Source organism: Pistacia vera, unplaced genomic scaffold (assembly GCF_008641045.1).
Source record: "Pistacia vera cultivar Batoury unplaced genomic scaffold, PisVer_v2 Contig426, whole genome shotgun sequence".
Classification (NCBI taxonomy): domain Eukaryota; kingdom Viridiplantae; phylum Streptophyta; class Magnoliopsida; order Sapindales; family Anacardiaceae; genus Pistacia; species Pistacia vera.
The window spans coordinates 212,041-228,427 of record NW_022196253.1 but is presented as its reverse complement, the minus strand read 5'-3'; the positions used below and the strand labels follow the sequence as shown (position 1 = coordinate 228,427).

The 16,387-nt window shown below is 38.7% G+C and overlaps 1 non-coding gene across 1 annotated transcript; it reads right to left on the bottom strand.

The window, feature by feature from the left end:
• Nucleotides 1-4,597: 4,597 nt before the first annotated feature.
• LOC116143165 lies at nt 4,598-4,704 on the bottom strand. Its single transcript, XR_004130090.1, has one exon. It is a non-coding gene; the product is annotated as a small nucleolar RNA R71 (small nucleolar RNA).
• Nucleotides 4,705-16,387: the final 11,683 nt, after the last annotated feature.

Below are 16,387 nucleotides of genomic sequence, written 5' to 3'. Positions count from 1 at the left end.
GTGCGCCGTTTCAGCCTTGCACCGGAAACTGGTAATATTATGCTCTTCCAATCTTCATTTCTGATATTTGTGGTAATCATTATTTATTATACGTTATTTATTGATTGTTTTTGGGTACCTACTTTGAATTTGCAGATGCTAATTTGAGGTATCGAAATGGTTATCAGAAGCGCAATCTCGGGCAACAACAAGGAATGAACCATGAGATTCGGTTGCCGCAGGAGTGGACTTATTGAACTGTTCAACTTTTGGGTCTTTTATAATTTGTGTTGTTCTTCTGGGAGTTTTTTAGGAAAGAAAAAGAAATTTCAAGGTTAGAAGGGTAGGAAAAAAATAAAAACAAGGGAGGCTGATAGTTTGCTATAAGAAAAGTATTAGAATATAGATATAATAGTTTTAAGGAGGAAGAGGAAGTTTAAAAGAAAAATGTTTTTGATGATGAAGAAGAAGGAAGCTTTCTTAATAATATTTTTGCCCTTATTAACAACATTTGATAAATATATTTTATCACGATTTTAATTTCCGCATAAATTATTATTTTTGGCTGGAATATTCTTTTCACGAAAAAGATTTTACAAAATTATTTCCGTCACTATACAATTTTTGACAAATAATATTGTCATATAAACAAACATTTGACAAAATAAATATTGTCGCAATAAAGTTAATGACAAATAAATTTCTATCACTATTAAAATTATGAGCAAATAATTTAGTCATTATTTACAGTTTTGACAAAATCAATTTTGTCATAATATATTGTTTTCTCACCGTAAAGTTTATCATTTAGTCTTTAGATATAAATTAATTGTGACAAAATATTACTTGTAGTGATAAAAATTGTTTTTTATTATTACAAATAATTTATCACAATAAACTAGTTTAAAGTGACAAATTATTATTGTCACAATAAATAATTAGGCTATGGTTACCAAACGCTCTTTCGTCACCATACACTTAAAAGTACGAGCTTAATGTGACTAATACAATTTCTCACATTAGCAAAATGGTCACAATTTGATACTTATAGTGACATTATTTTGTTGCAAGAAACCTAAATTCTTGTAGTGACAAGGTCGTTAAGTTCACTTATCAAAACAACCTTTTATATGCAAAATTTTGTTTTTCTTATATAAATTTATGGTTTTTTATATTGTTTTGAAACTTGGCCCGGCTCGGCCAGTTTAACCTGTTGGACTTGGACTCGGGCCTTCTCCAAGTTAGGTTACTGCTTTCCACTATTTCAAAATCCCTAACCTGAATGCCAACCACTTCTAGCTACTTTTCGATGCCTCTTGTCCCCTCCTACTCACCCCCCACTCTCACCTTACCGTTGCCACCCCCTGGTGTCAATAACAACCGAAATCTGGGTGAAAAAATCAACCAAACCGCAGCGGTATATGCGAGTCACAACCGACGAACGGGAGGCTACCAAGTGTCGCGATTAGAGGGGTTTTGTAGAGTGGAGACTGGTGGTTCGGGTGGTAGTGTCGAATTGAATTTTGGACGCCGGAATTTGGCTAGAAAAATCAACCCAATCACAACGGTATATGCGAGTCATAGCTAACGAATGGGGGGCTACCAAGTGCCGAGGTTAGAGGGATTTTGTAGAGTGGAGGCCGGTGGTTTAGGTGGTGGTGTCGGATTGAATTTTGGCCATTGAAATTAACCAGAATTTGGCCTAGAAAAGCGAAACCCTAACTATGCGATCAGATCACAAGGTTATGTTTGCTGGATTTCAAACCTACAGGGACTAATGCGTATTTATCAAGGGTGTGTTTGCTAGATTTCAAACTTGCTGAATCACCAACAGACTGTCCGTTAAACCAGTCGAACCGATCAACCCAAGACCCGGCCCCTTGGTCGAGTGACACCCTAGGTCGGGTTTTAGAACATTGGTTTTTTGTGTGTCTACATTATACACTATAAATTCAATATGTTTATTTGTTTTGGATTTATAAGTATAACGTGTAATGTTTACTATATAAATAATTCAATGGATTAATTTTAAGTAAAGCTAATTGCTGAAGCTGGATTTTGACACCAATGACTTTGCATGTGCAAATTGCTAAGAAAGTCTTAGAAACTACACATGAAATGATTATGAGAGTTGATTATGGTGCTGAGATGATATAAGTTTGAAGAAACATAAATAAAAGATTGACAAGAGAGATTTTTATAGTGGTTCGGATGCTTAAATCGAATCCTACGTCCATTGTGATTTTATTATTCTTTGACTATTTTCTGATATCCCCTTTGAGGCATACAAAGATAGAGTAATACTTTTTTTACAGAGAAAAATAATGGTTGAAGCTCGAATGTATGTCTAGCTCACATATATCCAGCCTCTTCATTTATGAAGAGAGGTGCCTATTTATACTTTTGAACTCAATGTAATGAGTGCTTTTGCAAGTTGCCTTGATGCATGGAGAGCTCTCATTCATCCTAATCCTTTATTTTGATAAAGGTGGGACAACTGTTATATAATATCTCTTTGAAGCGGTTTAGGTTTTGACAACTAATACCACTTTGCCTTTAAGTGCTTGTTGATAATCCGTAGATTATACAACTTTCATTAGTCTTTTTATTCGGATTTCAGGTACTTTTTGGTGCATTTTGACCTGAATTGTTGTTTAATTCTTTACATTTTGTGTTTCAGGTTAAAATGGACATTTTTGAGCAAATAAGGACAAAATTGGAAATCTTTGACTTAGAAGTTAGCGGATCTCAGAAGTTAGGAGAATTCTGAAGCAGGATAAAGCACGATGAGGCTTGTTCCAAAGAGAGAGCGCCGAGAATCGAAAAATCAAGTGAAGATGCAAGCAGAGTGGCAGTTTTGTAAATTCAGAACTTTTCAAGTAGCTTCGCCCCGACGAAGATTTGTCCTTCGCCGCGGTGAAGTACGCCAGACATGAACAAGTCTGCTTCTTTCTTCGCCGCGGCGACGGTCGTAAATTTCAGTTTTGTAAAACGTACAGTTTTACTTTGTGCGTGTTTTTCTTAGAAATTTGGGGTGAGGTATAAAAGAAACACTTAACCTTTTTGCCCGGGGGCTCGTCCAGGAAGTAGGGTTAGCAACTTTTGCATTGTTTTTGAGTTAGCTTGGAGAGATTGATCGATTTGAAGGGTGAAGATTGGATTTTGAACCAAAGGTTTCATCATTTGGGGAGATTTCTTGTCCTCCCTCTTACTTTTCATTATGTTGAAGTTGATTATTATCGTTTTTATTATTTGTAGTGTTAATTTAGCTATGAACTAACCCATTTTGGGTTAGGGTTTTGATTGTAATTCGAATTTCTAATGGGTTAAATTATTGATCATGTTATATTCATATGATTATGCTTTGATTGTGTGTTTGCTCTGAGTTTAATGCTTTTTGTGATGAACATGATGAGATTGAGAAATGAATCATGTTAGGTTTCTTGGGTAATCACCATTATAGTATTGGATGCTAGAGATAGATTCAAGAATTAATGAAACCATTGTCGGATTCTTATGCTTAATGAGTTTGGAATTGTTAACTTTCAATTTGTTGGGTGTGGAAAGTTAAGAAGGAAGAATAGGAAAACATAGCCTGAGAAGGTATGTTTACACCTTAGTGAGTTCGGTTTACAATCAATGCAGATGAATGTGAATGCAGTGTAATTTTTAGGTTTAACCCATAAAATCCGAATAAAGTCAAAACCCTAACCGTTTTACTTGAATTGATTATCCTTGATTTTCATCTTGTATTCTTAGTTAAATTTTAGTTTAAAATCTATCGTTCAGTTTAGTAAAAATTGCTCCCATTATCCAAAGAAGTCGATTGCTCCAACTTGAGAATAGTAGAATACTTAGTGCTTAGCTGACAATCCTCGTGGGAACGATACTCTATTCATCATTATATTACTTGTGCAACTAGTATACTTGCTACATATTGCATATTGTAGGAAACACGCATCAAGTTTTTGGCGCCGTTGCCGGGGACTTGTTTTAAGTTAACATTGAGCCTTTCTATAGTTAGCTAGACTGGAGTTTTTATTTTTGTTTTTAATTTTCAGTTGGTTTGTGATCTCACTTTCCTTCAATTCTGTTTTTGCAGTTTATGCGAAGAACGAGACGTCAACTAGTGGTCCCTATCGATCTTGAGCTTGAGAGAACCATTAGACGACGTAACAGAGAGATAAGAGAAAGAGAGGATTTGGTTGTAGAAGCAGAAGAAATAGTTGTTGAAATGGCTGAACCAGAAAACAGGACACTGAGGGAATTTTCAGTTCCCATAGTGAATGGTAGTGGGTCAAGCATTACTAGACCTACGGTGCAAGCAAACAACTTCGAGATCAAGCTAGCAATCATCCAAATGATCCAGCAGTCGATTAGATTTAATGGTGATTTGAAGGAAGATCCGAATCAACACATTGCAAATTTCTTGGAAATTTGTGACACCTTCAAGTCGAACGGAGTGTCGAATGACGCTATTAGGCTGCGATTATTCCTATTCTCATTGGGGGATAAAGCCAAGGGGTGGTTAATGGCATTACCACTGGGAACTATAACAACTTGGAATGATCTAGCACAGAAATTCCTCACCAAGTTCTTCCCTCCAGCTAAATCAGCAAAACTCAGGAATGATATCACATCATTTCTACAAGATGATTCCGAATCATTGTATGAGGCTTGGGAGAGATACAAGGAGTTAATGAGGAAATGTCCACACCATGGCTTGCCAGTTTGGCTTCAAGTCCAAACTTTCTACAATGGATTGATGGGTAATGTGCAAACCATAGTGGATGCAGCTTCAGGAGGGGCCTTGCAAAATAAGACACCAGAAGAGGCCTATGAGTTGCTTGAGGTTTTGGCAAGCAGCAACTATCAAAGACCGAATGAGAGAGCAACATCAAGGAAATCTTTGGGTCTTCATGAAGTTGATGCCTTTACAGCCATTTCTGCCCAACTCACAGCACTTCAGAAACAGTTGGGAACTATGCAAGTAAACTCTATTCAAGCACCTCAACTGATTTGTGATTTTTGTGCAGGAAACCATGTGAGTAGGGAATGTCAAGTTGGGAACACATTTGCTTCGTCATCTTCATCAACGGAGCAAGTGAATTACTTGGCAAGGAATCAGAGACAACCAAACAACCAATTCTCCAACTCATACAACCCGGGGTGGAGAAATCATCCAAATCTGGCTTAGGGAAATCAGAACCAGCAAAATAATTAATGGAACCAGAGGACAGTTCCAAATAACCAACCAGGGGTGACTAATCAACCGGGAGATCAAAGAGTGACAAAGTTGGAAGACATGTTTGGGAAATTCATGCAGGAGACCATGGGATTCATGAATGGGACAAGGACGAATTTTAGAAATCAAGGGGCGCCCATTCAGAATCTTGAGGTACAGATAGGCCAATTGGCCGAGAAGCTAAATGAGAGACCGTAGGGTTCCTTACCAAGCAATATAGTTACTAACCCATGTGAGCAAGCAAATGCCATTATGTTGAGGAGTGGAACAGTTTTGGAAGAGGTTGAATAAGCTGGAAAGAAAGAAACTGAAAAGGAAGAATCTGAAGAGGAAGTTGATGAGGAAATTGAAGCTGAAGAGAAACCAAGTGGTTTGGAGGATGAGAAAAACAAAAAGGATGAAAGGCAAAAGAAGAAGGATAAATTGCCATTTCCCGAGATACCACCAGAGTTGGCACATCACACCCCACCCGTGCCTTTTCCTCAGAGATTGAAGAAAAAGAATCAAGATAAGCAATTTTCAAAGTTTATTGAAATTTTAAAAAAATTGCATATTAACATTCCTTTTGCAGATGCATTACAGCAGATGCCGAGTTATGCGAAGTTCTTGAAGGAAATCTTATCGAACAAAAGGAAGTTAGACAACGAGGAAACGGTGATGCTCACGGAGGAGTGTAGTGCCATCCTCCAGAAGAAGTTACCCCCAAAGCTCAAAGATCCAAGGAGTTTTACTATTCCTTGTATTATAGGAGATATTACGTTTGATTGTGTTTTGTGTGATCTAGGAGCTAGTATTAATTTGATGCCCTTTTCTGTTTTTAGGAGATTGGGAATTGGTGAAGTGAAGCCAACGACCATGTCGTTGCAACTAGCGGATAGATCAATAAAACACCCAAGGGGGATAGTAGAGGATGTGTTGGTGAAGGTGGGAAAGATAATTTTTCCAGTAGATTTTGTGGTGTTGGACATGGAAGAGGATAAGGAAATTCCTCTGATTTTGGGCCGACCATTCTTGGCCACGGGGAGAGCACTAATTGATGTACATGAAGGAAAGTTACTGTTGAGGGTTCAAGATGAAACAGTAACTTTCAATGTCTTTGAGGCGATGAAGTTTTCGGCTGAAACGGATTCATGTTTTAGTGTCGATGTGGTGGACAAATTGGTTGAGGAATCTATGGAAGAAAACACCCCACAATTTACCTCTAGAAGCTTGTATAGCCAAATCAAAAACAGTAGAGGTAGAAGAGTCGGCGATATATGACTGTGCTAGGATTGTTAGAAGCACTCCAACCGATTGACGAGAGTTAAGATGTAGAATTTGAGGGTTTGATTTTGACAAAGAGAAGGAAAGGAAAAAAATGAAGAAGCTCCAAAACTTGAATTGAAACCTTTACCTTCCACCTCAAATATGTTTATCTTGGAGACCTCAGAAACCTTCCCGGTGATTATTAGTTCAGATTTGATACATTAGAGGAGCGGTTGATTAGGGTGTTGAGGGAACATAGACTAGCAATTGGATGGACCATTTCGGACATTAGAGGTATCTCGCCATCATTTTGCACGCATAAGAACTCATGGAGGATTTTTTTAAGCCTAGGGTGCAACCACAATAGGATTGAATCCTTCGATGAAGGAAATGGTGAGAAAGGAGGTGGTGACCTCTTAGATGCGGGGATTATTTATCCGATTTCCGATACCCATGGGTGAGCCCGGTACAAGTGTTCCGAAGAAGGGAGGTATTACAGTGGTAAGAATGAGAGTGACGAGTTGATACCACGAGGACGGTGACGGGCTGAGAGTATGCATTGATTATCATAAATTGAATGAGGCGACAAGGAGGATCATTTTCCATTACCTTTCATTAATCAGATGTTAGAGAGTTCAGACATGCCTATTACTGTTTCCTGGATGGGTATTCGGGATATAATCAGATTGCCATCGCTCCTGAGGATCAAGAAAAACGACCTTCACTTGCCCTACCGCACTTTTGCTTACCGAAGGATGCCTTTTGGGTTATGCAATGCACCAGCAACATTCCAGATGCAGATGTCAATCTTTGGGGACATGGTGAATGGTTTATAAAGTCTTCATGGATGACTTCTCAGTTTTTGTTTCATCATTTGATGGCTGTCTAACTAACCCTCTCTTTTTTTTTGCACGATGTAAGGAGACAAACTTGGTGCTGAATTGGAGAAATGTCACTTCATGGTCAAAGAGGAATAGTGCTTGGGCTAAATCTCTAAGGATGGAATAGAGTTGATCGAGCAAAGACAAATGTATTGAGAAGCTGCCACCACCATCAATGTCAAAGCGGTCCGAAGTTTCTTGGGGCATGCGGTTTTACGACGCTTCATCAAGGATTTTTCTAAGATTCTAAACCTTTGCAATTTGTTGAATAAAGATGTGTTTTTGACTTTGATGTGGTTGTATGCATGCCTTCCTAACCTAAAAAAATTATTAGTATCTGCCACTATTATTGCAGTTCTCGATTGGGGACTACCTTTCGAATTGATGTGTGATAGTAGTGATTTTGCTTATATTATTTAGGACAGAGGAAACAAATGTTGCTGTAATTTAGTATGCTAGCAAAACACTCGTTGATGCACTTGAATTACACCACCACTGAAAAAGAAATGTTGGCTGTAGTTTTTACTTTTGACAAGTTTCGTTCTTATTTGTTATTGCAAAGTGGATCGTCTATACGGACCATTCACAATCGGCACCTATTGGCAAAGCAAGAAGCAACCTCGGCTGATAAGATGGATTTTACTACTTCAGGAGTTCGAGTTGGAAATTCGAGACAAAAAGGGGTCGGAGAATGTGGTGGCTGATCACTTGTCGAGGATTGAGAGCTAACACAGGGAATTGAGGAGGAATTGCCAATACAGAAACATTTCCTGATGAGAAGTTGATGAGAGTGGAGGAAGCACCATGGTATGCGATTTTGCAAACTATTTGGCATCAGGGTGCTCCAAAGTGGTATGACATACCAATAGAAAAAAATTCTTCTCAGATTTGAAGTATTATTTTTGGAAGAACCTTTTCTTTACAGACATTATGCTGACCAAATGATACGAAGATGTGTCCCGGAGGAGGAGATGGAAAGCTTCTAAGGCATTGTCACGAGAAGAAGTATTGGCCATTTTGGGGGAGCTAGAACAGCCCAAGGTTTTACAATCAGGGTTTTATTGGCCAACCTCTTTAGGGATTCCTTTCGGATGATTCAAGAGGGTGACCAATGTCAACGGATGGGTATTGTTCAAAAAGAATGAGATGCCGTTGAACAACTCTTGGTAGTTAGCTTTTGATGTGTGGGGGATTGTTTCATGGGTCCATTCCCAGTTCTTTTGGAAACACATTTATCTTAGTAGCGGTGGATTACGTGTCAAAGTGGTAAGGTAGTTGCATTGCCGACTATGATGCTAGGGTATTGATTAAGTTTGTGAGAAAGATATTTCTCAAGGTTTGGGGTCCCACGGGCAATCATTAGTGATGGAGGATCTCATTTTTGCAATAGCAAATGGATGCACTGTTAGTAAGTATGGAGTGACACAGATTGCAACACCATACCATCCACAAACAAGCGCGAAGTGGAACTGTCCATATAGAACTCAAGGGGATTTTGGAAAAGACGTTAATGCATCTAGGAAAGATTGGTCTGGAAGCTGGATATGCATTAATGCTTATCAAATTGCCTTTAAGACTCCGATTGGTATGCTCCATTTAGGATGGTTTTTGGGAAGGCGTGCCACTTGTCGGTTGAACTCGAGCATAAAGCTTACTGGGCAGTCAACAGCTAAACATGGACTTGAAAGCTGCTGGAGAAAGGATGCTGACTTTGAATGAACTCGATGAGTTTCGTCTCGAAGCATATGAAAATGCCCGGATCTATAAGGAGAGCAAAAAGGTGGCATGACAAGCATATCCGTAGAAAGGAATTTGAAGTAGGACAGAAGGTGTTGTTGTTCAATTCTAGACTTCGGCTATTTCCTGGAAAACTTAAGTCTAGATGTGTCTGGACCATTCACTATTACAAGGATTCACGCATCCGTAGCAATGGAGTTACCACATAGAAAATGGCACTTTCACGGTCAATGAGAGAGATTGAGAGCCATACATTGATGGGTGATGAGTTGCAAATCCATCCCTCCGGCTTGACATCCCACTTGAAGGATTGAGAGAGTCGAGCTATCGCTAAAAACAAGCGCTTCTTGGGAGGCAACCCAAGCGTTTTTAATTGTTTGTTTTTCATTAAGTTATTGAATTTGTTTGAATTCTTATGAGTTTATGATTTTAATGTGTATGTTTTTGGGTGTTTTAGGTGAAGTTTTCAGCAAAAGAAAGGATTTGAAATTGTCCAGCTTCGCTGGGGTGAGAAATATTATTCGCTGCAGCGAAGAAACCTGGAAATTGGGTTGGCTCCAGACGTTTTCGCCGAAAAGGAAGTATTGTTTTCACCGCGGCGAAGAGGTGAGGAAATTTTTTTCGAAAATTGCTAAGGCATTTCGCCGCGGCAAGAAATATTTTTCGCTGGGGTGAAGTAACCGTGTATCCTCTGGAGGTTTTCGCCTCGACAAAGAATTTTTATTCGCCGCGGCGAAACCTAGGAAATTTTTAGGGTTCATGAACGAAGAACGTCGTCGTGGCGAAGCTTGTTCTTCGCCACGGCGACGACACTTTTCTATAAATATAAACTTTTCTCTTTCATTCTTCACGCAAACCTTCACTTCCATTTGAGAGAAAATTTTTCAAAATTCAATCTTTTGCTTCCCTAGTGCTTTTCTAACCAAATTTCTTACTCTATATATACCTAAACACCAAAACACCCTTTCAACAACAATTTTCGCGCAAATTTCATGAAAATTTTTGGATCCAAAATTTGGGGCTTTTCAATTCGGGCTGTTTCTGGTTCAATTGGTGGCGAATACTCGTTCATATTGGTAAGATCTCGAATACCCAAAGCTTTTTATCGCAAAATTTCAAGTTTTTAGTTGTAGATTTGAAGATTTTTGTTGCGATTGAGTTGTGGAATTTGGGTAAGTTTGAGCATTGATTTTGTTTGAAGAAGAGTAGATCGTGCATTGGGTATTGTTAGGAGTGGGGTTTGAATTTTTGGAGTGTTTGTGTTGAATTGAAAATTTGTAGTTTGTGGGTAAAGTGCGAATTTTTGGAAGTGTTTGTTTGTTTCTGCAGGATTGAAGTGGCTATGTAGACACACTAGGTCTGAATTATTGGGTTATCATTTTGGATTGAAGTTAATTGTGAACAATGGCTCCGAAAATTAAGCAGCCATACAGGGCAAGGGTAAGAGTAAGGGGAAATTGACAACCGTTTTATTAATGATGAAGCCCGTAAAAGGTATGAGCCGGCAATTCAAAGAAAGGATAGGTATATCCCAGAGCACGGTTTGCCCGCTAGTCAGGCCTTTGACTAGAGTAGAGGGAGATGTTTGAGACATGTTTATGAGAGCTCCTGAGCAAGCGGCTGTAGACCGCTAGTAAGGGAGTTCTATGCCAATCTCCCGAATTGTCAGGAAGTACGTTTTTGTGAGAAGGGTTGATGTGCCATTTACGGACATGGAGATCATCAGTTCTACACCCTGCCTAACCTTGGTCAGGATGAATACATAAGGTTTAAGAGGTCACAATTGAGAGACAGTATCATCCTTCGGTCATTGCAAAACCGGGTGCAGAGTGGGAAGTGTCAAAGAAATAGAAGAAGACGCTCAAGGAACGCATTGACACCGATGGCTCGGCTGTGACAATATTTTGTCTGTGTGAAATTGATGCCAGAATCGCACTACAGCACAGTGACTCACAAAGCATATTGCTTTACTCTATTGCCACAGGGAAGAGTATCGATGTGAGACATTATCTTGAATAGCATTAAGCTAGCATCAAACCAGGGCGAACAAGTTACGGTTTCCCACATCTCATCATAGCTTTGTGCCTTAGAGCTGGATTCGAGGTTCAGGATGATGAGCACCGTATTCATGCTGCCCCAGTTCTAGATTCAGTATTATACGAAAGCACCTTGACCGTCCAGAAATTACACAACCAGAGTAGGGCAAAAGGTAGAGAACCACACAAGGCCCTGCCACATCCTCCAGCTCCACAGCTACACAAAAGAAATGATGCAGCAAATGATGGGTTTAATGAAATATATGAAAAGACGTCAGGATTGGGTGTGTGGAGCAACTCAGATGATGCATGAGCTGCTGAGGATATGGCTTTAAGGAGCTCAACATTGACACTTCACATACCAATGGGCCGACAGAACTCAGATGAGTACATGGACTCGAGGAAGAGGAGGAAGATGAGGAAGAAGAAAGAAGAAGAAGACTGAGCCGGACGTATTTTTTTGTTTGTCTTTTTGTTTTTTGTTTTCATTTGGTTTTGTTGTTCATTCTAAAGATTAAACTTAGTTTTGTTTTGGTTTTAGATTGGTTTGTGTGTTTAGTTTGTTGCTTTTAATGTGTAGTTGTTGAAAGGATGAGATTAGGATTTAATATTTTCAAGTTGTTGTGAATTTGTGCAACATAAGGGACACCACAGTTTCAATGTGTTGACAGATTATGGTGTGATGAAAGTCCGAGACCGGGTGTTCATTGTGGAGCGACACTTCACGGATTAACCAGGGAGCATTCTCGTACCTTTGTTGTTTTTATTATTCTCTATTCCTGATTTATGCATAATGAACATTGGGACAATGTCATGTTTAGTTTGGGGGTAGGAAATAGAATTTAAAACCTAGTTTAAGGGTATATTGGCTGGAAAACCCGTATGCCTTAAAAACTGCCTAGCAATACTTGGCCTTCTGGTATAATAACGCCACGTCACCTTAAACTGTTCAAAAAAAAAAAAATTTATATTTTAGTTATTCTTCTTTAGTTTTGTTTGTTTGCCGATAAGAATTGTAAAAATCAATGATGAGATTAGGTAGTTGAAACTTATTGTTGAGAAATGTTAAGCATTGCTTTAAGTTTTGTGTATTGACTGGATTTTTATTGAGGTTTGTGGTGGTTCAAGCCACAATGTTCATTTATTTCAGCATACTTAGATTCATTTTATGTGATTAGGCGAAGTTTGATGATGTTGGTGGACTTTAGAACCTAGTAGAGAAGTGCTTGAGGTGAAATTCTAGGATTAGACATGGTTGAGAAGATGATTTAGGCATTTTTCGAAACGTTTGAGCCTTTCTAGCCGACCCATGAAGGAAATTGTCCCTAGTCACCCATTTGAGCTATTTAATTTTTATTGCTTTATTTTTCTTGGAAAACAACAAAATTGTCCAATCCTTATACCCTAAATACTTTATCGTACCCTTAGGAGAATTCGGTCCTAATGCAAATAGAAGAGTTGTACGAATAAGCCAAAAGAATAGTTTGGGGGTTGGGAGAAGAGAATTGGGAGTTGGGAGAAGAGAAATAAAAACAAAAGAGGTAGTCACCTCAATTCAATTGAATTGTTGTTACGTGTTTTGTGTAAAAAAAAAAAAAAATGAAGTCTGCCTAGTTTAAAGGTATACCGGTTGGAAACCAGAACCCGCCTTAAAAACTGCCTAGCAGTACTTGGCAACCTCTGGTGTAACAACGCGACGTACACCTTAAACGAAACTCCCCCACATTTATGGTTTCGGGAATAAGAAAAATGAAAGTTTTGAGGGTGGTGAATTAGTGGACATTTCAATTGGTGGTTAAGAAGAAATGCAGTTCGATTTGATGTTAGTGTTTGCATTAGGAAAACCGAGTTTTATTACTTTGTTTATCCTATCCTTTTCTTGGAACCCACTACCCGAGCCTAACGTTACAACCTTTTAAAGACCTTTTGATTCTCATTTTTGTTTAGTCCTCATTAGTGGAGAGTAGTTTGATATTTAGGCTTATGGAGTCCGTCACCATTTGATAAACTTTACATTTTTGCATAAAATAATCCGGGAAGTTGAAATGTGGATTGAAGTAGGGATCACCTACTTGGTGGACTGATTGAGGAAGACAGTCGATAATGCTTATAACTTCTTGGAGTGTTGAAAATTTCCTTATAATAATTTTTCAACAACTTTTGAGACTTGTGCAATTTCTAGGCAATTTGTTTGTTGAATTTGAGTCTTGTTGGTTTTGTTCATTTTTCAGTTTTGTTATGTGTGTTTTGTGTTTTCATTCGTTGTCTGTGTTTTTGTTTCCGTTGGTTTTGTACCGTATGCTCGGGGACGAGCATATCTTTAGTTTGGGGGTATTTTTGATAATCCGTAGATTATACAGATTTCATTAGTCTTTTTATTTGGATTTCAGGTACTTTTTGGTGCATTTTGACCTGAATTGTTGTTTAATTCTTTACATTTTGTGTTTCAGGTTAAAATGGACATTTTTGAGCAAATAAGGACAAAATTGGAAATCTTTGACTCAGAAGTTAGCGGATCTGAGAAGTTAGGAGAATTCTGAAGCAGGATAAAGCACGATGAGGCTTGTTCCAAAGAGAGAGCGCCGAGAATCGAAAAATCAAGTGAAGATGCAAGCAGAGTGGCAGTTCTGTAAATTCAGAACTTTTCAAGTAGCTTCGCCCCGGCGAAGATTTGTCCTTCGCCATGGCGAAGTACGCCAGACATGAACAAGTCTGCTTCTTTCTTCGCCGCGGCGACGGTCGTAAATTTCAGTTTTGTAAAACGCACAGTTTTACTTTGTGCGTGTTTTTCTTAGAAATTTGGGGCGAGGTATAAAAGAAACACTTAACCTTTTTGCCCGGGGGGTCGTCCAGGAAGTAGGGTTAGCAACTTTTGCATTGTTTTTGAGTTAGCTTGGAGAGATTGATCGATTTTGAGGGTGAAGATTGGATTTTGAACCAAAGGATTCATCATTTGGGGAGATTTCTTGTCCTCTCTCTTACTTTTCATTATGTTGAAGTTGATTATTATCGTTTTTATTATTTGTAGTGTTAATTTAGCTATGAACTAACCTGTTTTGGGTTAGGGTTTTGATTGTAATTCGGATTTCTAATGGGTTAAATTATTGATCATGTTATGTTCATATGATTATGCTTTAATTGTGTGTTTGCTCTGAGTTTTAATGCTTTATGTGATGAACATGATGAGATTGAGAAATGAATCATGTTAGGCTTCTTGGGTAATCACCATTATAGTATTGGATGCTAGAGATAGATTCAAGAATTAATGAAATCATTGTAGGATTCTTATGCTTAATGAGTTTGGAATTGTTAACTTTCAATTTGTTGGGTGTGGAAAGTTAAAAAGGAAGAATAGGAAAACATAGCCTGAGAAGGTATGTTTACACCTTAGTGAGTTCGGTTTACAATCAATGCAGATGAATGTGAATGTAGTGTAATTTTTAGTTTTAACCCATAAAATCCGAATGAAGTCAAAACCGTAGCCGTTTTACTTGAATTGATTATCCTTGATTTTCATCTTGCATTCTTAGTTAAATTTTAGTTTAAAATCTGTCGTTCAGTTTAGTTAAAATTGCTCCCATTATCCAAAGAAGTCGATTGCTCCAACTTGAGAATAATAGAATACTTAGTACTTAGCTAACAATCCTCGTGGGAACGATACTCTATTCATCATTATATTACTTGTGCGACTAGTATACTTGCAACATATTACATGTTGTAGGAAACACGCATCACTTGTTGAGCTCTAATTGTTGGTGCTAGTATCAGTGTATTTTTGGCATAACACAACCCAACCCAAACACCCCTCCCCCCCCCACCAAAGTTTTTTATGAAATAATTAATTGAAATTTCACATTAAAAACACATTTTTCCACAAATAATCCAATTGAATAACTAACAAAATATGTATTTTCAAGCTTTTATCAATAGAACCCCCTCAGTTTTTGGAGTGCATAATTGCACTTAAAAAACTCATGTCTTCGGTCTGAATGGTTGTTGCACTATAAGCTGCAGTCTTGAGCTTGAATTATGCTTGGCGTGATAGGGTCCTAAGACTCGATCTGCTATAACGATCTGAAAGTTAGGATTGCAATCTGAGAGCTAGGAGCGATCTGAAGCTGAGCGTGATCTAATAACTGAGTAAACCGTCAAGTAGATAAATTCTTAGAGAGAGTAGAGCGTCAGATAAGCCCAAGCACATAGCTCAAAGGTCCTAAATGGACATGCCAACATAAAACAACCATAACTTTTGATTCGGGAGGAGTTTTAAAGCCCGTAAGATATCCACGGAAAGCTCGTTCTGAGCTCTATATTGTGGCAACTAGGGACCTTAGTTAAGGTTGTTTTCGGGGCCAAAATCCATCATTTTGGCATGTTTTGGGGCTGTTTCAAGTTTTCTACGACTTTTTTCTAACGCTGGCGGCTGATCACAATATGAAAACTGGGGACTGATCGCTATCTAAGAGCTAAGAACACGATCCGGGGATGTTTACAGTCTGAGAGCTGAGAGTTGATCGTGATTTGAGAGCTAAGAGCTTATCACTTTCTGATAGGGGCTTGATTTGAGAGCTTGAGGCAAGAGAAATGTTTTCTGTTAGTCGCTTCCTGGTCAGATCCTGAGCCTCTCTCGCGACCATGTTAGTTGTTGTGAGAGCTCCTCTCAGCTTCATGAGTTCTTCCTCCATGAACTCCTCGCTGCTCTTCTCTCAAGCATCGAGCTTTGTCTTGTTGAAGTAAACGTTCAAGGCACAAGAAGCCTATAGAATAGAAAGCGATCACGAGTTAGTCATGAAAAAGGAAATCCTCAACTAACCTTCACGGATCTCGATCAAAGAGCACAAGGAGCTCGAATTAGAAAGTATAAGGCACGTAATCTGAATGATCTTGAATGCGTGATCTAAGTGATTTGAGTATGCGATCTGAACGATTGAAAGCACACGATCTAGGCACTCGGAAGCACAATTTTGGAGATCTGATGCATGTGATCTCAGCATTTGCCTGCGTGTTCTGTGAGATTTGATGCGCGTGATTTAGGCGATTTGACCACGCGAACTAAGAGCTCTATTGCACGCTATTTGGGCAATCTAGTTGAGCGATCTGATGCACGCGATCTGAGAGATCTGAGAGCTAATACGGTATAGGCTTCAGTATTTTGACAATAACTTGAGCTGTAGACCTCGGATTTGGATGATTATTAGACTATTGGAAAGCTAACTTGAAGAGCTACAATTCTTGTGTTTACTGCGTTTTTAGATTCAGACTTT